Source organism: Pteropus alecto, unplaced genomic scaffold (genome assembly GCF_000325575.1).
Source record: "Pteropus alecto unplaced genomic scaffold, ASM32557v1 scaffold3, whole genome shotgun sequence".
NCBI classification, from domain to species: Eukaryota; Metazoa; Chordata; class Mammalia; order Chiroptera; family Pteropodidae; genus Pteropus; species Pteropus alecto.
This window is the reverse complement of record NW_006442484.1, coordinates 34158764-34186212: the sequence shown is the minus strand read 5'-3', so window position 1 is coordinate 34186212 and position 27449 is coordinate 34158764. Positions and strand designations below refer to the sequence as shown.

At 36.2% G+C, this 27449-nt stretch overlaps 1 long non-coding RNA gene and 2 pseudogenes across 2 annotated transcripts in view; 2 read left to right on the top strand and 1 right to left on the bottom strand.

Annotated features, from left to right (window-relative positions):
• Window positions 1–15457, top strand: part of LOC112470249 — a 43457-nt gene extending 28000 nt beyond the window's left edge. For both annotated transcript variants that reach the window (XR_003042889.1, XR_003042888.1), the window contains 2 exons: window positions 8509–8579; window positions 14784–15457. This is a non-coding gene — a long non-coding RNA (uncharacterized LOC112470249). The remainder of the gene's footprint in view (window positions 1–8508; window positions 8580–14783) is intronic.
• LOC112470508 lies at window positions 3923–4041 on the top strand (annotated as a pseudogene).
• Window positions 11553–11670, bottom strand: LOC112470722 (annotated as a pseudogene).
• Window positions 15458–27449: the final 11992 nt, after the last annotated feature.

The following is a 27449-nucleotide window of genomic DNA, read 5'->3' as shown; positions in this document are numbered from 1 at the left end:
AGGCTTAATATGAAAATAAGTGATGAAGAAATTAACATAATCAATAAATACTACCTGTTCAGGAATTTGGCACTGAAAAGTGGTTGTGTTGACACAGTTGTTTGAGAAGACAACGAGGGAGAGCAAAGATTTATATTCCAAAGTAGGGAAAAACCTAGGGGTAGTTAAAGACCGAGAATAGGTAGCCTTTGTTTTTTTTCATGAACTCAATCTTAACTGTGAGGAATATATCTCAAAACACTGGGAAATCCATTAAACTTATCTCTGCAAATGTAGTTGTCAGCTAACATATCATTCCTCCCAGATAACCCTGGGCCTACAGCCAGGTAAAGTGCATTCTTAAGATCACTAAATAATTTGCCTCCTACTCCCTTCTACTCATCTGGGAGAGAGATGCTTGCCAAAAGGGGCCTTTTGAACATTCAGAGGAGGTAGCTGATTCTGCCAGCACAGAATCGAGGCCAGGAAGCTCACTCCTGGGATAGAGCAAGGTCAGTGAGGAAATGAGTGTCAGGAGGTTGGGTGGGGAATGGATCAAATGGAACACTCAAGAGGCAGACATTTCACAGACATTTGAGTGGGTGTTCATGTCATCACTTAGCAAATCTCACTGCAGAGTCAAGACCCCGGTGGCAGTCTGTCTCCACTGACTCGGCAAGAGACTGCCCTGAATGACAAACAGTCTTGCTGTCAATACCCCTTATACCTATTAAGCCAGTTAAACAAAAGAACAAAAGCTTGTAATCAGCCTAAGTGCCAGGCGACATGCAAGCTAGTGCTTTCCCAGATACCCAAACCTCCTACACACCTATGAGGTAGAAAAAGAAACAAATTTGCATTCATCCTTGATCAATGCTAGAACTGAAGGAGTCTGGGAAAATCAAAGTCCCATTCTCCAGAGTTCCCAGTATGACACTAGCAGAAGTAAGATTAGAATCCGAAATTCTTGCTTCCCTGCTAGAGATTTTCTCATTAGCCATGCTAATTCTCTGTTCTCTTTAACGAGTGACCCTCCAGTTCCACCAAGTTAGTTATTTGGCATTTATTGTATTTTCAATTTGAATCAGAAGCTACTAATCCAGAGTTAAATCCTTAAGCAATAAGTTCGTCCTTTCTAAGCAGGGTGGGTAAAAATCCTCACCTTCCTTGAATGCCCAAAGCTAACGATTAACTTTCCATCTTTATGTCTACATCAAATCTGTCAAAAAGGAAAATCAAAAACATCCTTCCTGGAATACAAAATTCAAAAGCTGAAAAACATCTTAAGAATTAATCTTTACGCCTTATTCTTTGGCTGGCAGGTTAAAAACTGAATTTGCATAAATCCATAGCAGTCAGCCCTCTTTTGTGGGGATAAAAGAGGTCTTTGTATGCTGAAGGGGAGAGGTCTGGACATGCTATTACAAATTTATGAAAAAAATGGCATGAGGATGAGTGCAATAGTGCGCTTTAACTAGAATCCTGGGAGGTAATTATAAGACAAACACCTGCCAATTTACCAGAGGGTGAAAAAGTGTTAAGACTACTACTCAATGGTATATAGGCCCAGTCTAACCTTTAGATGGAGGGGAAGAAAAACGAAGGTTGAAGTTCATAAGGGAAATTTATCTGAAATTTATTGAGCCTGGCCCCTCCGAATATCCAATAAGTTGTTCTGCCTGTTCCTTCCATCCAGCATAATAAATCCTAGATTGATAGGCCCTCATATAGCCTAACACTGACATCTGTATTGATCAGTTGAAGTCACGTCATACCTCATTAAATATTTTAATATCACCCCTGGGCATATCTAAAACTGGATTCATCATCTCTTCTTAAAAGCTGACCTCATTACTTCCTTTCCTAAAAATATTCCCTCTTATGTGCTCTCTTTCTGCCATGCCACCTCCACATTCCTAATCACCCAGCAAGCCTCAGTTAGCTTTTGACTTTTGTCCCACATACATCTGCCTTTTCCTCAAATCCAAGAAGTTTCCAAATTCAATGGATTTATCTGTTATATCTTGAGATTCTGTAGGGCACCACCAGTTGTATACTAGAGAGGCAGAACAATCAGACGAACCATCAGTCATGTCCACTAGTGGGTGTTTGGGGAGAGGAGCAAATGCCAGGGGAGGAATAGTTGCTAGTGACATCTACAGCCTGCAACAGAGACTTCAGACAGGTGAACAAGTATGAGGTCAAGTGTCCAGAGCTATTTAGGTATAAACTGGGTCATTTGCCAAGAGAGGAGAGCAGTAGGAAGGGGAGACTAAGAGTTGAGTCATCAGGTGTCTAGAGCAGATGATAATTGGAAGTTGTTATATAGTTGGTCACATAGTTCATGGTTGTTCTATCAACAAGTTGCTAGGCTGGCACCGCCATAGAGTCCAGCCAACGTCCTGACAATGGCAGAGGAGGGAGCAATAAGACAACACAAATCGGCCCTTGAATATGACTGTGTTACTGAGCAGTTAGCACAAGAGAAATTCAAGAACAAGGATGAAGACAGGAAGTCGGTTGTAAGAGCTATGTTATGAGGCAGGGAGTGTAGGACCCAAGAATAAGGCAGGATCTTTGATTATCAGAATTTAACTATTCAATAAATATTTACAAACTACCTAATATGGTCCATCACAGTAGATATTGGGAAAGATTTTAAATATAAGTGCAGTTCAGTATAAGTGCCAAATCCACATTCAGAAGAGTCCAAAGGAAGGGGTAGTCACCTCTATTACCTGAAGGTATTATACAAGGCTACATAAAGGAAGTGATGTTCAAGCAGTTTCTTGAAGTATGATTAAGCCCCAGCGATATGGAGAGGGAAATTTAGAAGGAGGTCATAGCAAAAGTGCTGAAGATGGGGTGACCAGAAAACTGCAGGTTGTTGAAGCACATTGCTCTAACAGCAAGGGTGGTGAAAGATACATCCATCAGTCCATGTGGTTGGGGCTGGATAAGCATCTCCAGCATCTGACTAGAAATGGCCCTGGATATTCAATCAGGACTGGGCTTGAATATCAAATTAAGCGGAGCAGAGAGGAATGCAAGATCCTGGAGATACACAGCTTGACACTTCTGCACCTATCTCATCTCCATTCTCCTGGACACTACCCTAATTCAAACTGCCAAAACCTCTTAAGTTCATCTAAACCAATGTAATGCTTCTCTAACCAGTTTCCCCAATTAGACTCCTCCATTTCCTTCCAATCTACCCTATTCACTATTGCCTTCTTAAGCTCTCTAAAGCACAACTTTGAATATGCTGTTCTAAGAAAAATTATTTCAATAGCTCCCTATCTCTGGAAGAATTAAGACTCTTATTTGTATTTTATATTTAAAAGACTACTGTAGGACTCCATTAAATATTTACTTGTCTCACACTATGAAAATAATACAAAAATTTTCAAAGCACAGCATGTCATTTACAATGGAGATGGGAGAAAGAGAGAAGTACAGTTAAGTGGGGCAGAAACCACAGGCCGCCCTGGCCTACTCTTCCTCTGTCCTTCCATCCCTAAGCCTTTTTATTTTTTCTCCCTCAGTCTTTAGAAGAGTGAACACAGAGCTAAGGAGGCAGAGCTGATGTAATGACGACTTTGAAGTTTTTGTCATACAATGTCCTCTGTGGCACTGCTTTGGCTTTTTGTTTTGTTTTTTTGTTTGTTCATTTGATGACTTATATCTCAGAAGATGGTTCTAAATTTAATGAGTACCTACCAATATGGTTTTCCCATGCTGAATGTATTTTTTCATACATGTAGAATGAAATATATTTTGTTTGTAAATTTCACAAGTATATAAAAATAGATTTTGAAAAGCAATGTGATGAAATGAAGTGAAAGAGGTCAACCACTATTTTTATAATGTCAACATTTAAAATCTTGAATCAATGAAGCTTTAAGTCCAAAATGGTAAAGAATTCCTAATTTTAAAATCTTCAGTCTATAGCCATGCCACCCTGAACATACCCGATCCGGTCTGATCTCGGAAGCTAAGCAGGGTTGGGGCTGGTTAGTTCTTGGATGGGAGACCACCTAGGAAGACTGGGTGCTGTAGGCGTAAAAAAAAAAAAAATCTTCAGGGTTTTTTTGAAATGTTGAATGTCATATACACAAACAGTAACTACAATAATATGTGATTATAGAAGGTCAAAAGTTATCTGTGTAAAAGAGAATTGTTTTAAATCAAAAAGCAACTTTCAGTGTAATAAAAATTGAAAGGAAAATGGACAGGCAGGATCAACATAACTTTAATTTATTTTTTACAAACATTATGTAAGTTTTCAAAAATAGTATTGCGTCACTTCATAGTCACTACCTTATTCATAACATATCCCTTTTTATCACAGTGTAGTCTGAGGGTCTGGGCTTAATTTCAGATAATTCTTATAATAGTAGAAACAGTTAATCTTATTAAGGGAAAGACTTTTATACATGACATCATTTGCAAAAGACATAAATGGCTTCTGTCTGTTAATAGTCTGCTTTCAAATTCTATTCCATTTGTATGACTGAAGAGACTATAATTTAGATAGGCTATATTCAGAGAATTAAACTTCCCCAAACATCTGTCTAACCATGAAACAGAAAGCTCTAAAAACCACCATTGGCTCCAAACCTGAGATTTTTTTTCATAAATGACACCAAGAATTTGGCACAGGAAGGAAGCAGGTGAGTCTGCCTCATCAGGGCTGGCAACAGATTCCTATGGCTTCCATGAGATCGAGCCTATTTCCAAGTGCAGCTGACCATAACTATGCTCTCTGCTACCTCAGGAAGAGCTCAAACAGCACTGCTCACTCTGCCTTGGAAGCGCCCAGGAGTCCCCTTCCAAGGACTGGAACACCAGTTAGGATGCTCTGGGCTGCAAGCAACAGAAGAGCCAACTAAAAGTGATTGAAACAAAATAGGCATTTATCACTTTCAGAGCAAGCAGTCTAGAAGCGGGAGAAGTTCCACAATTGAAGTAAGAGCTCCAGAATACCACTGAGGACCCAGGTTCTTGTCATCTTTCTGTTCCACTTACTCAGACTTCGGCTTTTGTCCTCAGCCTTTTACTCCAGTGATTACAAAATGGCTGCCTCTGTCTCAGTATATTTATTATATCTTCGCACAATCACTCCAAAATGCAGAAGAAAGATAGATTTTTTCATGCATCTCTTTTTATCTGGGAGAAAGACCTTTCCTGGAAGCCCCCTGTAGACTGCCCTTCAGGTCCCTTAAGCCTGGATTGGGGTAGATGCTCTAGCCCTCGCTGTAAGGGTGGAAAGTAACATTGGTCATTTCTTGTCTTTCATTCTTGCCTATCAAAGTCTAACAACAAGATAGAAGTGGTAGTTGGGAAGGAAGCAGGAGAAATAGCAAGATGCAACTGAATGGACAACCAACGGTATCACTGACAGAAAGTTAACTTCTTTTAATGGGAGCTCCTTTTAAACATAAACATTTAAAGTATACTCCTTTGTACTTACATGTAACATCTCTTACCAGCCTGCAATGCTATGTTTGCACACTTAAGTAATAAATGAGAAAGGCATAGCCACTTTCCAGAAGATGATGATGATGATAAATGCATAAAATAGTGACATTTGCAAAGTATATTTCTAAGTAATGGCCAATTAAACTGGAAATTTCTAAATGGTTGATTTCCCCCACCTTAGATATTAATTAATTCCTTCAGAATATGATCCAGATACTTAAACTCTATATTCAATGTCCTCATCTGTAAAAATGGGTTGAGCATGAATAACACAACTAGAAGGTGTTATTGATATATATATATATACAATATATATATATTTGACAAAACCGATTTTTTTCTGAGAATTATTTTTAAATTTGAATAAAGAAAGAATGATTGTGTCAGTTATTAGATCTCTCCCCAAGGACAGACTTTGCCTGAGGGTTGCTGTGGGAGGGCCCCAGGTGACCCTCAGGAGGAAGGGTATAATAATCAACACAACATTTCACTGGGCTCTGTCAATATTTGTCAGATTTCCCAAAGCTGCAGTACTGCCTATTAACAGCTCAACTGCACAAAAAGTTAATCAACATTTTCAACAGGAATACTGTGCTGGCATCCACAACCCACTTTTAAGATGAAAGATAGGCTCATAGAGAAGAGATTTCATTATTCTGTTTTAGAAATTTTAAAGGTACAGTGAATTATTTTATTACCTGTAGACCCATACAGGTAAATGGCTATTATGACACATGACTTGACAGTACTGAAAATCTTCCTCCTCATTTATCCCTTATCCCTTATCTCTACTCACAAATATTACTCCCGCATCACAGCTGAAAATTATCAATGATGGGAATTTATTACCTTGGAAAATCAAGAGTAGCTAGTTTTCTGTTGTCACGGTAGCAGAAAAACAGCTTTTGAGAAAATAGGACTGGATTGGAGGAGAGAAAGGGAGTCAGCAAGGGAAAGCGGGTCCTCGCTTCTCCCAATGTGGTACAGCGACCTAGAGCTTGAGCACCACCTGGCCTGGGAGCTTGTTAGTCATGGCGACTTTTGGGTTTCACCTCAGACCCACTGGACAAATCAAGACTTGCAACTTTTCAAGACCCTGTTTTTTTTGCAGGTTAAATCTGAGAAGCACCGCTCTAGGGCAGATGCTCAAACTCCAAGGGATAAACCATAATAGAATGCAAGTGCTTGGAGTCCTGACAGCTGGGGAGCCGTAAATGCTGGAGGTGAGTGAGAGGTTAGATGAATGGGAAGCTCAAGTAAGGAAAGAAGGAACCAATAGGTAATGACAATCGTGGTTATTGCTAGCTTTAATTAGACACCATAATGACACATACTATAGTAGGGCTTTTCATGCATTGTTTCTGATCTTCAAAAACCCTACAGTGAAAATGGCATAAAGAAAACAGAAGCTCAGGGAGGTTAGCTAACTTGCCTAGGTTTCTATAGCCAGCAATTGATATCTGGATCAACTGCTGGACTTGAGAATTGGAGAAACTAGAGTCAAGTCCTATCTGTTTCTTACTAGATATGTAACTTTGTCAACTAAGTTTCTTCTCTGTGCTTCAGTTTCCTCCTCTGGAAAATGGGGATAAGAAAAGTTTTTTTTAGCTTCTAGGGTATTGTGAGGTTAAAAATATTATCTATATAACTAGAAGTGCTTATCTTTGCATCGTCTGTAATATGTATGCATTAAATAGTAATAGTATATATTATTACCATTTCACTAATAAGGGGTCGCCAAAAACAAAGCAACTTCTTCAGAATTTTGCCCATGTTGGCCTTGTCTCAGCAGGTCTACTTGGAACAGTGAACAGTGAAAAGGACAAAAATGTGCATGATGTGGTCCTGGCCTTCATTTAGCTTTCTCTCTATAATAGATCTTCATTCACTAAGAGAATCAGTCAGCCTAATCTTTTTTTTTTTTTAATGCATTAAACATCCACCATGTACAAATACCAAAAACAATGAGATGCAAGGCTCACTAATGGTCCCTGCCCTGAGGGGATGTTTGCTGCAATGCAACAAATGCCTACGAGAGACATGTTATACACTCGTGGAGCGTTAGGGGAACACGAAAGGAGAAGTGTCAGGCATTCCAGTGGAGTCAGAGAAGACTTTGTAGAATTGCTGCTCACTCCTCCATGCCTTCTACAATGATTTATCTCTCATATTAAAGTATAATTTTTAAAAGTTAGACAATGCTCAAATGCTCATTCAACTACATAATGAATATATGTCAAAGATTGTATTTAACTCATTAATTAATGAAGGAATCAGGGATATGTCAAACCTAGTTCAAATGAGAATTGGAGGAGCAAGTGTTTATATGCAATCTAAAAAGGAATGTCAGGATAAAATTGCTCTATTATATACAAAACTGGTTAATATCCTACAGGTTAATAAATTGTAACCTTTAGAGTTCTTTTTTTCCACTGGGTAGAATTTTGTATCTCTAACACACTTCCATGAGTAGTAGAAGGGAGGATTTCCTGGTTTCTCAGTCTTACCACTTTCTGAAGAGCTGAAAGGAGAAAGAGTTAAGTTTTAAATATTCCATATGCTTTGGACTTTCCTCTAACGGTAATTTAAAAAATCAAATAAAATGTGAGTTTAGAGAAATTCAGAATTATCTGGAGTCACACTTCTGAGTGTATACGTTGGTTCTAGGTATGCTTATAGCATTCACTGAAGGAGGAAACAAATTACTCAGAAGCAATAAAGCGTGGTAGAAGGAGTTTGGCCTGGGAATGGTAAGAAACCTGGGTCCACTCAAGCTTTGCCACTAAATGGCTCAGTGACCTTTCAAAGGTCATTTATGCTCTCTGAGCCTCAACAACCTCCTCTGAAAATGAAGGGGTTGACTAGATGGCCTCTAAGGGAGCAGGTCTCAAACTCTGGTGAGCATCAGTGTCACTGAGAGAAGCTCTGTTAGAAAAACAATGCAGATCTCAGACCTCACACCCAGAGATTCTGAATCAAAATCCAAAACCTGCTCAAATGAGTCCCTGGATTTTGCTGCTAACTGTTATTGTGTTTTTGTTTTAATAGCACCCCAGGTGTGCTCAGGGCCTGAAAACCTGGGTTCAGACACCAGCTGGTTCTCTTGTTGCGAAGAGCTGGTGAGTATCCATGGGGATTTCCTTTGTTACTTATTTCCTTCCAGGAGACTGTGAGGACTAATAAACCGGCATTGGCTCAGCATTTAATAGCTCTTAAAAATAATGTGCCGTTATTGCAGAGGACCTTTCTGGAAGGCTTTTAGGTAATACATTGTTGAGCTCCAATTTATTGTTTTACTTACATAAGATTTCTGAGTGGTAAATCGGTATATACATTATTACAATGTACTATTTTCTCAGCAAATAGGAAGGGATTTTTTTTTAACCTAATGCAGCTTAGCATTTACAATTTTCTGAAAGTTAAAATCATAAACTGTCTTGAATGGGTTTGTCTTTCATCTTGGTTATATTTTTAAATTGATTCTTCTAATGCAGCCATTCAGGTCATTTAAGTGTGTATTAACAACACACAAACATCAGTATTAGACCCAGCTAAGCTTATATTCGAGACTAGAGTAAAACAAGTTTATTCATGTCGTTCTTTGTTTCTGTAAGAAGCTAACAATTACTTTCAGGGAACTTACACGAACAGAAACAAGACTTAAATTGATCAAAAGATTAAGGAAACTCAGATTTCGTATCTTGTATACACTAAGAACTTTTGTTATGATCAAAGAAAGGAGTAAAAAATTAATATCTCCCTGTTACCAGATTATATGTCAACTCACTCTCTCTCTCTCTCTCTCTCTCTCTCTCTCCCCCCGCCCCCACCCTCTCTCTCTCTCCTCCGTCACAATCATTAAAAAAAAAAAAAATCAGAATTCTAATTAGGAGAAAAAATAAGCTAATGGTGAAAACTCAGCTGATGTTTACAAGTTACAAAAGTTTATATTCCAAAGTGGAATCTGGGCTTTTTTTAATAGTCTAATTAACACTTCATGTTATAGTTAAGCACAAGAGTACTTAGAAAACCAAAATAATAAACTATGTAAATTAGCTCTTTATCTCCTAGGAAAGACAGTCTCCGTAGTATAATGTAGATGGGAGATGAACAGATAGATAATCTATGTTAAAGCATGAGTTAAGATTACTTGCCCACCTTCCATCCACCCTATGATCGATGATTTCAACCAACTCCATGACTGCTTTGAGGAACAGCCACATCTTGCATAAACCAGGGTCACTTCTATATGACTGTCACATAGCTCCAGCTAACAATGAACAAGATAAATTACTTCAAGCATAGCCCTCACCTCACCCAGAAGGCCTCTGTCTCAAACCTGCCCTTCCCAATAACACCAATCCTTCATTTATCTGGAATTCTCTTTGCCACCTGCCTTACGCTGACCTCATCCTCTTATACTGGTGCATGCACAGGATCTGTGGGTAAAGGAAGAAAAGCTTTTGCTACCCATCTTCCCTTGTTCTGCTTATTGGAAGATTCTCTTAAGTCGATTGAGAGAATTGCTCTTTTGTTGAGCACATTCAATAATTTATGTAAGACCTTCCTTATAGTCTTTTAAATTAAACTTTGTGTCAAAGTACGACAAATACAAAAAAAGTACACAAATCCTATATGTGCAGAGTAAATATGCCCATGTAGTCGGCACCAGATCAGAAACAGAAATAGAAATAGAAATTTACCACCATCCTAGAATCATTCCTTTTCTCCACCTCTAGTTTCTACCTCTCTGAAAGAAAAACACTCTCATTGCTTCAAACGCCATATATTAATTTTGTTTGTTTTTAAAATTCATATAAATGAATTTATGTACTGTCTACTCTCCTCTGTCTTTTTTGGCTCAACATTGTGTTTGTGAGATTCATTTATGTTATTTGGCAATAGTTCATTTTCATTGCTGTGTGTCATGCCATTTTACAAATACACCACAATGTATTTATCCAGTCTGCTCTTAATGGACAGTTGGTTCATTTCTAGTTTGGAGCTATTATCAATTGTATGCTACGAATAATCTTTAGTGAACATATACTTGCATTCTCTTATCAATATGACCAGGAATGGGATTGCTGGACCAGCTTTAGTAGATTCTGCTAATTGGCTTTCCAAGATAGTTATACCAATTTACACGCCCACCACCAATTACTTCAAAACTTTGAGTGTATAGTATATATCATTATGGTCTTAATTTGCATGTCTCTGAAGATCAGTGTAGTTGAGCACATTTCCGTATATGTATGGCAATTCAGATATCTACCTTTACAAAGTGCCTATACAAGTCTTTTGTCCATTTTCTATTGGGTGTTTTTCTTAAAGAATTCCTACATTCTTGGAATAAACCCTACTTAGTCTTATTGAACTATCCATCGTGTATATTACTAGATTTGATATGTTATTTTGTTTAGGTTTTTGCTTCTAAATTCATGAACGAGAATGGCTTATAATTTTCTATTGTAAATTCTTTTTAGCAGGTTTATGCTGGTCTCATGAAACAAATTGGGAAATACTCCTCCCCCCGTTTTTTCTTTCTATATTCTGGAAGAGTTGATATAACATTGATATTTCTTTCTTAAATGTTTAGAATAATTCATCGGTGAAGTAACACAGTCCTAGAGTTTTCTTCGTGGGAAAGTTTTTAATAATGGATTTGATTTCTTTAATAAAAAAGCTCCTAAATAATAAATTTAATTACTTTTTTTTGAGGAATTCATTGATTTCCTCTAAATTATCAAACTTATTGGCATCAAGTTGTCTATACTATCCTCGTTTTATTTCTTTAATATCTCCATGATCTATAATGATGCCTGCTTTTCACTCTGAATACTAGTAATTGGTGTCTTCTCTTTCTCAAGAACAGTCTTAATACGAGGCCAGTGGTGCAATGGATAACACATCTGACTACAGATCAGAAGAACAGTCTTGCTAGGGAGTTATCAATTTAACCAATCTTTTTAAAGAACCAACTTTTAGCTTTATTTTATTTTATTTTATTTTTAGGTGAGGCAACCCTTGGTTGACCTCACAGATTGCAAGGACCTTGTCAGCTTACGATCCTTATTTTTTTTATTTTTTTACGCCTACAGCCCCTGGTCTTCCTAGGTGGTCTCCCATCCAAGTACTAACCAGGCCCGACCCTGCTTAGCTTCCGAGATCAGATGGATAGGGCTAATTCAGGGTAGCATGGTCATAGACTAACTTTTAGCTTTATTGAAATTGTTTTGTAAGTTTGTTTTCTATTCCATTGATTACTTTTACTTTTCTTATTTTTTCTATTTTATGATTGCTGTTCTTTTTTTAGTTTCTTGAAATGAAAGCTTAGATCTTCCTTTTCTTTTTCCCTAATATGTATTTTTAAGTACTTTAGATGCTTCACACAAGTTTTGATCAATTGTGTCTTTCTTATCATTCAGCACACAATATTTTCTAATTTCTATGTATAACTTAACTTAGAAATACATTGTTTAATTTTCAAAAAGTTGGGAATTTTCTACTTAATTGACTTCCAGCTTAATTCCACCATGTTCAGAAAACATATTCTGAATGATTAAATCTTTAAAATTAATTGAGGCTTGCTTTATGATATGGCATATGAACAATTTTGGAAAAATTAAACATTTGCCAAAATTGTATTCTGACATTGCTGAGTATTCTCATTGCCAAAATGAATATTCTAATATTGTTTGGTGCATTGTTCTATAAATATGAATTAGCTCAAGTTGGTTTATTTTATTGTTCTATAACCTTATGAATTATTTTGTTCATCCAATCACCTTAAGAAAGGCAAGTTAAAGCCCCCTACTATAATGGTTGATTTGTCTGTTTCCTCTTTTGCTTACATCAATTTTTGCCTTATACATTTTGAAACTATGTTATTGGATAGCTGCAGATTTAGAATTGTGATATCTTCCTGGTGCCCTTACCCCTTTTTCATTATAAAATATCTCTTTCAATCTGTTTTAACACTTCTTACCTAAAGTCTAGTTTATCTGAAATCTGTACCTTTCTTTTGGGTAGAATTTACATGGTATACCTTTTTTCATCCTTTTAATTTTAATTTTTCTGTGTTCTTATATTTAAGGCATGTCTTTTTAAGTTAATATTTTTTAAAATATTATAGAGTTTTTTTTTATCAAGTCTGAAACTCTTAAATTTTTTGTGGTAGCATGTAATCCTTTTTTATTTAATGTAATTATAACAAATTGGATTTATAGTTGCCATTTTCTGTTTTCTATTTGCCCCACCTACTTTATCCTTATTTTTCTCTCCTGTCCTGCCTTCTTTTTAATTAATTGAATCTATTTGTTTTTTCATGTTTTCTCTAATTTTTTTTGTATTTATATTTTCTTCTAATATTCTTTCAGAGGTTATTCTAAAGATGAGAGCATGCATCATTCACTTAGTACAATGAGATTAAATTGTTTCTTTTACAACTTCCTTTTACAATACTAGACCTTGAAACAATTTAATTCCAAATAGCCCCTCTCACCTTTCTCATTATCACCAAACATTTTATTTCTATATACTATAAACCCAGTAGATATTAGTATTAATGATATCTACCATCAAGATTTACTTATATTTACTTACATATTTACCTTTTCTGTGTTCTTCATTCCTTTTTGCATTTCTGTTTTTCTATGTGGAGTGATTTTTTAGTTAAAACTCTATTCATAAAAACTCCCTTTAGTGTTTTGGTTTGGTTTGGTTTGGTTTGGTTTGGATTGGTTTTTTAATTGCAATCTGCTACCAAAAATTTCCTTCATTTATGTTTCTCTGAAAATATCTTTATTTCAGCTTATTTTTGAAGAATATTTTTGCTGAGCAGAGAATTGCTGGTTGGCAAATATATATATTTCTTATGACTTTGAAGATGTCATTCTGTTGTCTTCTGGCTTCCATCATTTCTGTAAAAGTCAGATATAATTCTTTTTGTTGTAGTTTTGTTGTGTTGTTTTTTTTTTTAAGATAATGAACCTATATTTGGTGCTTTAAATTTTTTCTTATCATTTTTGATTTACAGCAGTTTTTACTGTGATGTGACTTGTTTTTCTTTTATTCATCCTGTTTGCGTTTTAGGCATTTCTTAAATCTGTGGGTTTATCAGTTTAGAAAAATTTTTGACTAAAATATCTTCAAATATTGCTTGTGCTCTCACCTTTCTTCATGCATTCAATTGATATATGTGATAAAATTTTTACTGTTTTCCATGGATCTCTAATGCTCTTTTCCATATTTTTCATTCTTATTTCTCTCTGTGCAGCAATTTAGGTACTTTTCTATTGACATATCTTCCAGTGCATTAATCACGTCTTCTGCTGAATCTATTCTATGAACCCCATCTATTGAGTTTATTGTTTTATAGTTATAGAATTTCCATTTAATTCTTTTAAAAAAACAGATTCCAACTTTTTAATAAAATATCAACTTGTTTTCTATTTTTCTCTACCTTTTCTTTATTTTTCTTAGCATCCTAATCATGGTTAAGATCCTTGTGTGCTAACACCAATATCTGCTTCATCTGAAGGTCCATTTCTGGTTTTTTTTCCTCTCTTTTTTTTTTTAAAAGGTCATATGATTTTGTCTCTTGGCATACTCAGTGACTTTTTATGAAACACTAGAATATATGGATATAGGTATATAGATGATATAGTAGTAGAGGATCCATATAATGTTTACTACATCCAGAGAGAGATTGACTTTCTTTTGCTAGGCAAGTAGAATGAAAACTTAGCGACTAACCTACCTAATCCAATCAAGGAGTGAACTGACTCAGACTAGTTGTAGTTTTGGTAGGGCTTGGTTTATCTCTGGTTTACTTCAATTCCTAAGACATAGTCTTCCTCTGGATGGGTCTTGAACTCTAACCCTTACGCCTCAGCATGGCAAGACAGCTGAGAACTCTCTTCTTTTGTAAGTCTTTCTGCTTAGCTTCTTAGTCTTCTGAGACACAGCTTCATATTTTTAGCAAACATATTAAGGAGAAATCTGGCCTTATGTCAATTTCAGTATTCCATTCTATTTTTTTTCCTTAAAAACCCCTTCCTTCTGGGGTGTGGAGAGAGAACCTCTACTGTTCTTTCAGTTCTCCAGCAGCAGCCCTCCCTATGGGAGGCAAATTCCAGATTCTCAGCCTCTTTCCCCATGCCCAGAATCAGCAAATGCCCCCAGAAAAGAAATGAATGCAGACTATTGGCTGAAATCTCTGCCATTTCCTCCTTTTAGAAATATTCCCTATCTCCCTAGTCCTGGATGTTTCAGCAGCTGTCATATGCCTTGAAACTCATTGTTTTGTTTTGCTTATCTAGCTTTTCTAATTGTTTCCAAGAAGAGAATGGTCAGCTACAAACTACTTCATCATAAGCAGAAGCAAAAATCCATATCGTTTTAAGTGTGGGTTCTGGGGAGCCCTTGCTATAGAAATTAAGAGGAGCTACCAGAAGATATTTGCCCTGAGAATACTCACTGGTGACCATACCCAAGAGTCAGCATAACTGGTTATAACCACAATTCTTCAAAACTACAACAAAACATAGACCAGTCATTCAACTTTCTGCACTTAATATACAAGGACATTAACTGTTCTTCCTAATTGATAGAGTTGTCATGAGAAAAGGTATTTATTTGTTTGGAAAAGTAAATGTATGCACATTAAGAGTGTCGTCAATTAGTTCTACATGATTGAATATTTGTTTGTTTCTCTAGCTGTTCTTTGGATGAATGTCTTTCTCTTTCAACTATTCTGTAAATACTTTAAGGACAGAGCCTATGTCCTCTACTCCCATTTTATTTCCTGCAGTTTTCAGTACTGTGTAATTCACAAACTAAGCATTGTTTAAATGTGTTACTGAAAAAATGCCACTTTATCCTGTGTCCGTGTATGTTAAAGTATTCTGAAGTACATTATGAGCCTCCTTTTGATTTTTATCAATTGATGTTTGTAAATCTCAACTAGCGATTCATAATGTTATGTGCTGACAAATTTGGGGGACAAATTTTGATAATTAGCTCGTCCTATTTTATCCTGTCAGTTAATAAAACCTTAGGAAAAAGAACTTTCAATTGTATGAAAGAGCAGATGACTTTGTAATCTTTAGACTCGATTACTTTTTACAATAATTATTAGTATGTGGTACAAATGGATCGCCTCTCACAAAGATGGGGCACTTGAAGCAAAATGCTATCTACTCATTCATTCCCCACACCATTTGATCCTTAAGCAAAGAGAATCAGTTGCTTATTTCAAGGTAGTCTTGAAAATAATTTAGGCATAATTAAAGTTTGCAATATCCTGTAAGTAAGTATTATATTCTACTATTTTCTGCCAAGAATTGAATTAGCTAAGCATGACACATTTATTGCTGGCAGTAGATGTACCAAAACGTACCAACACCGGGAATTAATAAATACCACAGCCCTCCTATGGAGCAAGTTGCATGAATATTTAATAGGAAATGCATGATGAATTTCTTGCATGATTATGCAGAAAAACATTTGGGAATGGTTGCAGCTGTTACATGAACTAGCTCAGCCTTTTATCCCCCATCTCTTTCGATCTTTATCAATCTCAATATTGTACTTTAAATTCAGCAGTAAATATCTCCAATAATGAGTATTTCAGACACCTGTCAAATTTTAGGAATTATGTGACTCTTTACATATGCTCTCTGTGTGTGTGTACCTCCCAGGTTTCAGTGATACATTTTGAGGGAACAACAGAGAGCTCCTTGGAGAACAGAAAAACCATCAGGGAAATCTGACTCAAAAAATAAGGTGAAAGAAGGTAGAAGAGTAACAGCTGCCACTCTTAATGGGTGTGTCAAATTTTCTCTGACAACACCTTTATATCTTCACCCAAGCCTGGTGAAAATGTATTCTAATCTAAATTTAAAGTTTTGAGGGACAGACTTTGATGTTTTTGGTATTACAGATTTTTTTTCTCCTTTCACGTGTACTAGATATCTTTTAAGCCCCTAAAAATGTGTGCGTTTTCAGCAGGTAAAATATTTCCTTAACATTTTTGCAGTTTTTGGCATATTCATAAGGTTGAAAGATCATAGCACAAAAGGAATTTTTTAAATCAAAAATGATAAACAAAAATTTATTGAAATTGTGAGCAGTGAGGTCAGATCAACATGTATTAAAAACCAGTTGGTTCGGGTCTTTCAGAGCTTTAAAGTTCATCTCTCTGAAACAAAAGCCGCTCTTTGGTTCCATTCAAATGTTCCAATTCATATTAAATCTTCAGCATCATAGCCCTAGAAAATGGGGATTCCAGAAAAACCTCCAACTCTGGAATCTTCATAGATAGAACACAATGTTATCAAATCACTGCAGGGAGCTCAAACATGCTGCTTTTGACAATGGCCTGTGACCTTCTAATGAATTGAGGGTGACACAATGTCTCTGTCCCCTAAAGCAATTTAGTGCTTACTAGATGTCGTTAAAGAGCTGACACCCCATAAATTATCAAGTGATAATTATATTCTTAGCTTCAAAACAAGAAGAAAATTTTCCTTAACCCTTTTGCCGTTTAGAAAAAAACAGTGCAGTTTGCTGCCAGCATTAATTTAACATCACACTAAAGAATGCTACGTTTTCTAGGGTTTGACATTTTCAGCCATCGAGAATTATTATATTTTGTAAATGGGAATACCACAACTAAAAGCAGAATGCTATAAATAGAATGATGTCCCTTGTTTTCAAAGACTATCAATATACTAGAACGATGCGAAAATAATAATAAAAGCCAGATATCTCATGGCAAACTTTGAGGGTAAGTTTAGGATTGTAATCCGCAAGTTGCCTCAGAGTAAATGTTGCAGCTGCGTCACCAGTGAACATTCTCAGGGCAAACGGGAAAAGAATTAACAACATACTTGTTCCCCAAGTGTGGTAGAGATGAGTTACACCTCCTAAAACGATGACTTTATTTACGGCCTTCACATTTTAGAATCTAATTTTGGTAAGAGCTCTTGATCAGCCTGGATAGAGACTCTGCAGTCACAAAGATAAACACATCTTCACAGAATCAAATATTTCTGTCTAGAGAAAGTTTAGACAAAAGAGAGGGGATAGTTAAAATCCCAAAGCTCCAGGATATGCATCCACCTATAAAAAAAATGAAATAAAAAAGAACAATACTAGAAAACAACTTTATTTTCCAGAAGTTAAGATGTTGCAGTGAAGCAAGACAGCTAATTTCTGGGTTTCCTGAGTTTCCCACCAAAATCCAAATGTCTTCTTTGAAAAGTCCACCAGAAAGAGTTATAGAGATCTCCCACTCTATATATGAGGACATTTAATGCTGCACTCCAAGATCCTACAAACACATAATACCCAGAATGGTCACGCAAAGGACCTTCCCATTTCAGTGAATGAATGTCCATCCTTAGCTATCACAGAACTTCACCAACCTTCGCAGAACCTTCACCAAGAACTATCAGCATAGTCCCTTGGGGATACAACTTAAAGTAACATTTATATCACCTCCTCCTTCCATATTGTTTAAGTCTAAAATCACAACCAGTTCTTGTGCAAAAAAACTTAAAAGAAAAACTCATCATATGCTGAATTAACTTGAGTGCTCCCTTTATAGCTGTTCACCTTTGGCACTTTTCAAATATTTACATGAAGACAGTAGTATATATTCAAAGAAAAGAAAGCTCAAGGGCTTTTGTTGTTCTACAAAGAGATGACTGAAATACATTTCAACCTGACAATTAGAATAGTGTTTATATTTAGTGCATAGAAGCAGAGAGCAGAATGGTGGTTGCCAGGGACAGGCAGCGGGTAAGGGGATGGAGAGATGTTGGTCAAGAGGTACAAAGTTTTATTTACACGGGATGAATAAATTCTGGAGATCTAATGTACAGCATGGTGACTACAGCTAACAATACTGTATCATATACTTGAAATTTGCTAAGAAGATAGATCTTAAGTGTTCCTGCAACAAAAGATAAAAAATAAAAACTTTATGATTATGACTTAGTACAAACTACAATTAAAGCAGGATTGGGGGGTGGTAGAGAAAAGAATTCTAGTACTAATGGTCCTAAAGGAACTTTTTCTTGACCCAGCATTATCAGTTATAGTCTATTAAAATACCCAAAACACTTATATTCACTCACAAAGGAAAAAATATTGTAAGAAAATTGATTTTATTTCTTTTTGTATCTTGCAGGTTAATTCAATGTTACCTCTTACATGAATGATAATGAATACTTTTTTTTTCCTAAATGAATAGCGTTGTTTAGGGCAAATCTGCAATATATTTGGAAACTGACTTGCCCCAAATCAGACTTGCTCTAAAGGTGTCCAGTTTAAACCAGTCACTGGGAAAGGGCCAAAGCACAGCTACCAGCTTCCTATTGTCTGAATCTTTTATTACATTGGCTCATTAAAACTCCTTGTTTGTATTTGCATTTTACTCTTGGGCAATTTTACAACACAGAACAGTGATACGCTTGCAGACTGTTCCTACTCATTATGTTTAATCATAACTGCAATAAGGAAGATCATCATATCATGCCTCTATCTCAAATACACTGCAGCGATTTTAAAATAAAATTCGTACCTTACAATAGCCTTGGCACATGCTCTGTCTCTTTTTTCTTCAAGATGAGCTCTTGAAACATAAAATAAAAAGCCTACAATAAACTTGGAGAGGTCTCCTTTTTTTTTTTTTATTAGAATGGATAATTAAAACTAGGGAAAAGCTTTGCCTGAAAGCAACTGTGTGTAGAAAGAGAGAGAGAAAGGAAAAAAGAATGGATAAATATCATTAAAGGGTTAGCTGATCTGTGACTGCACCACCCGTTCCTGCTCTAAGATATCTATCTTACTGTGGTCCAAGAGGACCCTCATGTTGTTTTGGGTTGATCTTCTAAATATTAAGGTTTATATTATAGTTTAACTAAAGCCAATGCTTCAATTTCTGGCATAAGTTACTAATTTTCTTATGCTAATGAAAAACACACATCGGCTCCTTGAAATTCCCAAAAGCAGCATCAGTTTTGCCACTAATTGCAGCACTGTTGGTGCAGTGGAGGGACATGGGGAGTGATTACAATAGCAATAGCTGGGAGAGGGCTCTTTGACTCCCTGAGTGGTTCTCTAACTGAAAACATTTGAGACTTGCCCCTCCTGGCCTTGAGTTCTCATGAATTTTAAGAAATTGGAAGCTCCCAGGAACACTGGAATGTGATGAAATAATGGAACTCTAGCCTAGGAGATATGAGGAAGAAAGTCGAGCTCAAACTTCAAACCCCAGCAGAAGGGAATTTGAGACAAAACCATTTGATCATCTGTCTCAACCTGACAAGATTCTTCTTCAGGGCCAAATGTACTCGCACTGGCTTCTCCAACACTGACACCTTATTCATGAGACTATTCTAATGAATCTGACAAGCACAAATATAATAAATCGGTTTTCCATGAAACATAATTTTCAAACCAAAAGACCTTGGGATGCTGAAAATTCTCCCAAAACTTTGAGAAAATCACCGGACGGTTTGTTCTCTGAAACCCATCCCAGGTCTTTCTAATCCTAGTTAAGAATGCATAAAAATTAGCTTTGCTCAATATAATTTGTTCTCTGGATTAAAAAAAAAAGAAATGTCGCAAAGGGTTGAAGACCCTATTACACAGAATACCTCAACTTGTGCATATTCAAAACACGCATGCTCTGCAGATATTTTAGTAAAATTACTTGCTGCAAAGCATGAACCAGGCAGGAAGTCGATGCACAATGAATTGATTTCCAAGTCTTATTTGTGGCTGATCTGAAGTTAGAGAGCATTTCTGTGCTGGGTGGAGTGGCAAAATGAATGTTTATTGTTTAGGATTTTAAAGGCCCATTATCATGCAGACTCAGTAAGGTTCTGCCACACAAAACTGAGTGCCAGGCCAGCAGGCAACTGATTCAAGTGACAAGAGGTGAGCTTCAACAACCTTTCCATGTTAATAAAACATGTCCCCACACTCTAAGGAACCCTAGCACAGTATGAGAGCAGATAGAACTTATTAATCAGAACTACTGTTAACTCTAATTATAGGCTTCCCCCAAATTACAAAATAAATGGATGCCTTGGCAATAAAGCAATGTTTTGTGTATTGAGTCTTGTATTTCCACTGAATTTTCTTATTAGAATTGAAAGTGAGTTTTGATAGAAAAATAAAGTCTAATACCACAAGTAGGGAGATCTCTAATGAATAATGACTGAGTTACCTTTCTATGCAGTTTCCCACCGTTAACCTTGTAATCTTTAGTTCTGACTGACGTGCCTATCCAAGAGTCAGGAACAGAGATGCAGGATCTTATGTAAGAGAGTTTACTCACCTTTCCTAAAGAAAGTGTTAGACTAGATCAGTCCGATACAACTGTTGGGGAATCATAGTTCTCCATGAGTATTTGAAAGCTATAGACCCTCTCCTCAAAAAAATACATGTACACACAGAGGACATGTGGCATACATTATCATGAATAAATCAATAGAAGCTATTCAAGAATCTCAGGGTGAAAACTTTCTATAAATTTGGTTTCTTGACCAGCTTCTACATGGAGATAATGGATTATAGATGTTAAGCTCAGGTGCATTCCCTGGCTCTCTTCTTGACTCCCCAAGATGAATGTTTCCCCCTTTCTTCATATCAGCTGCCTCTACACAGCATGGGCAGGGAGAGATTTTGCTTTAAGTAACATATTCTAGTACATCAAATACCAGCCTGTACCACCATGAAATAATGTATGCTTACCTGTGTGAATAGGTCACAACTTCAAAGGGTAGAGAGATTACATTCAAGAAAGGCCTATGGGGTGATGTCACATGCACCACCTTCCATCTCCATCCAGGAACTGTGATGGTCTGTGGAGTTCTTGCTACCACCATTTTGAAACTTAAAAACAAAACATTTCACATGACTAAAATGTCAAATAATTACTCTTTCATCTTTTAAATTTTTATGTAATATACTTTAAAACCGTCATGCTCATCCCTGATACTCCCCTCCTTTTTGATACTGTAATCCTTACTCTCAAAATACCCTTAGATACAGGGTATCTCCATCTATCAAAGGTGAGGATAGGGAGGTAGAGATAGATTAAGAGTCGGGACAACGATGAGGTTCAGAGGTGAAATGAAGGTCAGGAATGGGTTGGTATTTGTAGCTAAGGACTTTTTATTTCAAGGTCACTGAATTCGCACACTTTTTCTTCACTCCTCTTACCAAAATTTGGATCCCAAGAAGTGGTTTTTAGTTTCTGTAAAGTCTATATATGTGTAAAGAGATTGTTACAAACAACAACAACAACAACAACAAGTAAATCAACCCAGAATTACTCTGAGATGTTTAATATGCCTATTAATGACACACAAAATAAGAAAAAGGGATAAATACTGAGTCAGCTTGTGTCTGCCCAACACTGGGACACTGGAATTAGTTCTAGTATTATTGTCACCAACCAAACGATAGAGCAACATTATTGCCATAGGAAAAGGTATTTACGGTATGTAAAACCAAATCTATCCAGAATTCACAAAGATTTCTATAAGTCAATAAGAAAAACACAGACAATTCAACAGAAATATGGGAAGAGTCTTGACATACTTCAAAAAGAACATATCTAATAAATATGAGAAAACATATTTAATCTCATTAGTCATTAAGAAAGTGCAAATTCAGGGGTAAGTATATACCACTATTTGCTAGAAGATAAAAATGGGAGAAGGCTGACAATACCAAAAATAAAGATGTAAAGCATCTGGAACTTTCATATACTACTGGTAGGAATGTTTAAGATACCTTTAGACCCAGAAATTTCACTCCTAGGTATGTACTCAAATGAATTGCTTGCACATATACACCAAAATCATGTGCAAAAGAATGTGCATAGTAACGTTAGCCATAATAGCTCCAAACCACAAACAACCTAAATATTTATCAGTAATAGAATGGATAAACACATGACAGTATATTCATACAATGGCATATCAAGTGACGAACTACATTTAAATGCAATAAAAATGGTGAATTTTATAAACATTTGATTAGACAAAAGAGCCAAACACAAAAGAATATAACTAGAAATTTACTTACATGAATTGGCAAAACTAATTTGTGATTTTAGAATTTAAGATGTAGTTACCACTGGGGAAAATGGAAGAGATAGTAATTGAGAGGGGATTCAAGAGAGGGGTTCTTCTGTGATTTTTCTATTTTTTGACAAGAGTGATGGTTTCACATATGGAATCATTTTGTGATCATTTATTTAGCTATATATATACAATCTGTATACTTTTCTGAACATATCATACTTAAAAACAAAAGTTAAGAGAAACCACTGGTATAGGGGTGTAGACTGAATCCAAAGGGCTAAAATCTTTATTTTTTCATTTACAAATTGTATGACCTTGAATAATTTATGTAATTTTTCTCAGTCTCAGTTTTTAATCTTTAAAATGAAGATAATACTTATCAGCTTTGTATTACTAAATGGGAAAATTCATTAAAAAATTATTAAGAGCAGCCCATCCCCTCAATTTGCAAATGAACAAATCAAGAGACAGAGAAGTGATGTGTCTTGTTCATGGTCCTTCAATTAGCCTGTTGCCAGGGCCAGAATTTAGGCTTAATTGGATAGCATGCAAAGCAAAGGCAGCTATTATACTGTGAACTCAATGTAAATGGAAGACAGACACCTTTTGGACCATTTTGTTTCCTTCTTCTATGTGTGTCAAGAACACAAGACAAGATGGTAATTTCTTCTTCACTCTGGTCCTGACTATAGCTACAACTCAGCCAGTCTTTTCAGAACAGCCTTAGGGAAAAAAATAACAAATCAAATAAATAATTAAATCAATTCAACAAATATTTATTGAGTACATACCATATACCAGACACCATTCTACACCCTTAGAATTCATCGGTAAACAAAAGAGACAAAATGTTTGCCCTCCAATTTATTCTAGCAGATAGAGGGCAGAGAGGGAAGGAGTTGGACAGTGAACATTAATATGCTTAAATAACATATTGTTTTTGAAGGTAACAGGTGAGATGCCTGCTGTAAAATGTAAGTTTTATTATTATTCAGATATAGTGAGGCCAACAGATCAGGGGATGACTTCCATTGACAAGAAGTTATATTCACAAGTCCTAAGAGGAGAGGAGCATACAACACCACAGTGTCCACCATAGTTAATCAGTAGGCAGAAGAAGAGAAAGAGAAAATGTGGGCAAGAGATTTTACTGTGGTGTCTGCAAGAAACACCAGTTGAGATGGGCTAAGCAGGCTTAAGACTGACTGCTTGAATAATTAGAATAATTTAGTTTGAATAATTTCAGCAGGTTCTGAGTGTAGGTACCTGGCCCGGGATTGATTAGGGCCCGGGATTGATTAGGGCTGTTTTGCCTATGAAAGGTGCACTCATGTGCCAGTTGTGTACTATCTCTCGGAACTGGCTAGCCCTGAGAGGGACAGTCTCTCCAGGGTCAGCAAGGCACCAGATGTCAAAGCATCAGAAACACCTGGTTAATACTTTGCTCTGAAAACCAAAGCAGGCATGAGGAGCTAATAACTAATACCATATTTAGAATATTTATCAAATAAATCACCAAATGAACATCTGAATCTTTGTTGAACTAGATTTATTTGTTTCCTTTTCTTTTTAGTCCTTAGATGTCAGTGCAGAATTGGCTGGCATGCAGGGGAAAACATCTTGCATATGAAAATTATACCACACTTCGTGACCAAGAACACTATAAAATAAAATAAGAAATGATGACTTGTGTTATCTATGTACTTGTGTGGCATAAAAGCCACCCAGATAGATAAGCTTTAAGTCATAATTCTACCAAAACAGCTGCTTACTTAATGCTTACATTCTCTGCACTCAAGTATTAATCTCATAATCAGATCACCTGACCAAAAGTATTCACATGTAGCTATATCTCTATGAAGATATAATGTGATGATGGAATAATTTATTGTTATATGCAGGTTACTATACACTGTCCTGAAGAATGAACGGTGAAGACTATACAGTGATTCTGGCACCAATTTCTATTCTCTCCTCATGGTGAAATAATAATCTTTAATCTGTGTGGTTAAGAGAATAGCTCTGATCTAGATCTATGCTTAACCCTTTTCATAGTTAATCACTAAGAAATAGTAGCTAGTGGTAAGGCAGACCTTTGTGAGTACAGGAAAGCAAAATGAAAGAAAAGTAAAAGTTGACAAAGTAATAAGTAAGAGTTACAAATAATTAATCCAAGAAATAAATGACAAGAAGGAAAATATTTTTGCAAACATTTTTAAAACACTGCATTTTACGTATAATCAAGGCAATCACAACCTGTCCTAAGCACATAACACTTCTGAATAGAAGGCAGTGAGACTGGGGAGTTTTAAGAGGCCCTAGAGTGGTTAATGGGGGAATTAGCACAATTCAGAAGAGACATTAATTAGGTCAATCTGCAGTTTTGAAAAACTTTAGCACCTCTCCAACACTATTAGTGAATTAATGACCCCAGTTACTGAACAATAGACAAAGATTAATACAAAAATTTGGGCTGTTTAAATCCAGCTTTAAAGGGAAATCCAAAGAGGAAGCTAACAAAGTTGGAAAACTACAATAAGAATTAATGGAAGTGTGTTTGTAAATTATAAAAACAAGTATATATTAAATAATGGATTTTTTTATAAAGAACTCGCCAGCACAAATCTTACAACTAAAAAGAAAAGAACGCCCATTGATATTGAGCCCAAAAGAGAGATTGTGTAATTTCTCTAAAAAAGAAAAATTTTAACTTGTATAGAACATCAGTTTGCTTAATAATACTTGAGAATAGGAAGCATCCCAATAATTTGTTGATCTTTAAATTAAATTAACTCTAGCACCCAGTTCCCTTCATCAGGGTGGAGTGTCATATTTTAGGACCCTCTCCTTTGAGCATTACAGAGTTCAAGATGTTTATGTACTGACTCAAAACAGGGAAAGGAACCTGTGCCTTAAATTCATGGTGGTTCCCATAATCATTGCCCCTTCTACCACTTACACTAGTAATCCCTGGTCATCTGCTATCAAGCAATGTTTCTTCAGAAAGGGCAGAGCTGTCCTTCCTAGCAGTCCCTACCAATGACCACAGGAATCCTACAGTATCACTCTATAGGGCCTCGTGAAGTAAGTGCAGAACTTTTACCAGATGGTGTATATTTTGTAACCTGTGTATTGCAAACAACACTTGATTTGTTATGCAGATACCTGGGATTACATAATACAAAATGATACTTGTTTCAAAACATGGGATACTATGTTCAACAAATTCTTCTGACTTTGAATAACCACACAAGTTCTTGTCATACAGCAATCAATAATCAATCAAATATCAAGATTTTGATGCTCACTTTTTTATGGAAAAATCAATGACTTTGGCATATTTTGCCTATCGATTTAGGATGTGTTACATACACTTGCCTTTACGATGATATAAAAATCAGAATTCATTATCAAGAGCTAAAGCTTCTGCCTCCACCCAAATAATTCTTGAATGTGTTGTAAGTAGCTGGCCAGAAAAAAAAAAAAGATCATTTTCCAGAACTATCAAGTTACCATAAAAGGGATCCTTTATGAATGACGAAGCATGTTGACTGACTTGAATTCCCCAGGATGGTTGTCAACCTCCTCTGCATCTATTTTAAGATTTGCTATGTGGGATTCCACACAGTTAATCAATCACAGAGTTTGATCAGCTTTAGCACATGGATCAGGGAAGTTTTCTGATGTGAGAATTTCCAGTGGAGGTGGCATACTATGATTGGGAACCTGTAAAGAGAAAGGGCTGAGAGCAAAGACATTTGATGATGTTCTTTCAGATTTACACACAAGTTTGCAGTAATAAAGATTGGACGGAAATTCTAAACTTCTTTAGAGGGACATAATTAAAGGGTTTGTTTCCTTTCTAGAAGAGTAGCTAAAGAAGACTTACAATCAACACAAATTTTAGTAGCACCTCCCGTGGTAATTGCAAAACTTCTCAAGAGGTTTTGTAATCAATTTCTGTGTAGTTCTGTTTTACGAATTACACAGTTCTTGAATATTAGAGAATTAATGCCTCAGCCCTTACTTGCACTTGCACTTGACTATCCCCAACTCCAACACTGTGAGATGAAGCGTCAGAAACAAAAAGTGGTAGTTTTTGATCATCTCAATGTACTAGTCATACATTAATGTTGAAATAAGCCCTGCAAATTCATCAGTTCATCCCAGTGTCTTGCCTGGTTTTGCTCACTCAGGACGCCAAAACATTGATTACATGGTCAGGCAGATACTCAGGAATCACTACTAACAATCCATGCAGAATACTGAATTCGATCCTGAGATTGTATGAAGAAGACAGAACGACTTACTGCAAATGACTAAACCACATCCACTATGAAAATTTGGTTCTATTTACTTCATATGCTTGTAGACAGTAGACTATAAAAAAGAAACAGTGATCTGGAATCAATCTCTAGTTCTGCCTCATTGTGGAACTGATGATAACCTTTAACCAGAGTGATTAAGAGACGAGCTCCAGTTCAGTTTTAATCCTTTTTAGAGCCTTGTGTTGCATTCGTCCTACATTTTCTGATATGTGCTAGTCTGATGATCAAGTCGGTTCTTGAGAATGACAAAGTAATGCTACTTCTCTGTCAACCTGAGATCTCTGTGCCTGGGGCAAGGAGCATAAAAAGGAATCTTACTTAAATGGAGATTAATAAAAATGTAAGAACAACAAAAAGAGGGAGTGGAAAGAAGCTGTGTCCTCATAGGACACCAAGGAATCTCCAGGCCTGCAGCTCACTGATCTTGAAATTGATTCTCTCACTTCATTCATCTTTGCTCTAAGGACAATAGAGGAGTCACAAGTGACAAGAAAGGGGGCTTACATTTTTGTAGTATCTCAGATTTTTTACCTTGTTCTTGCCAAATACT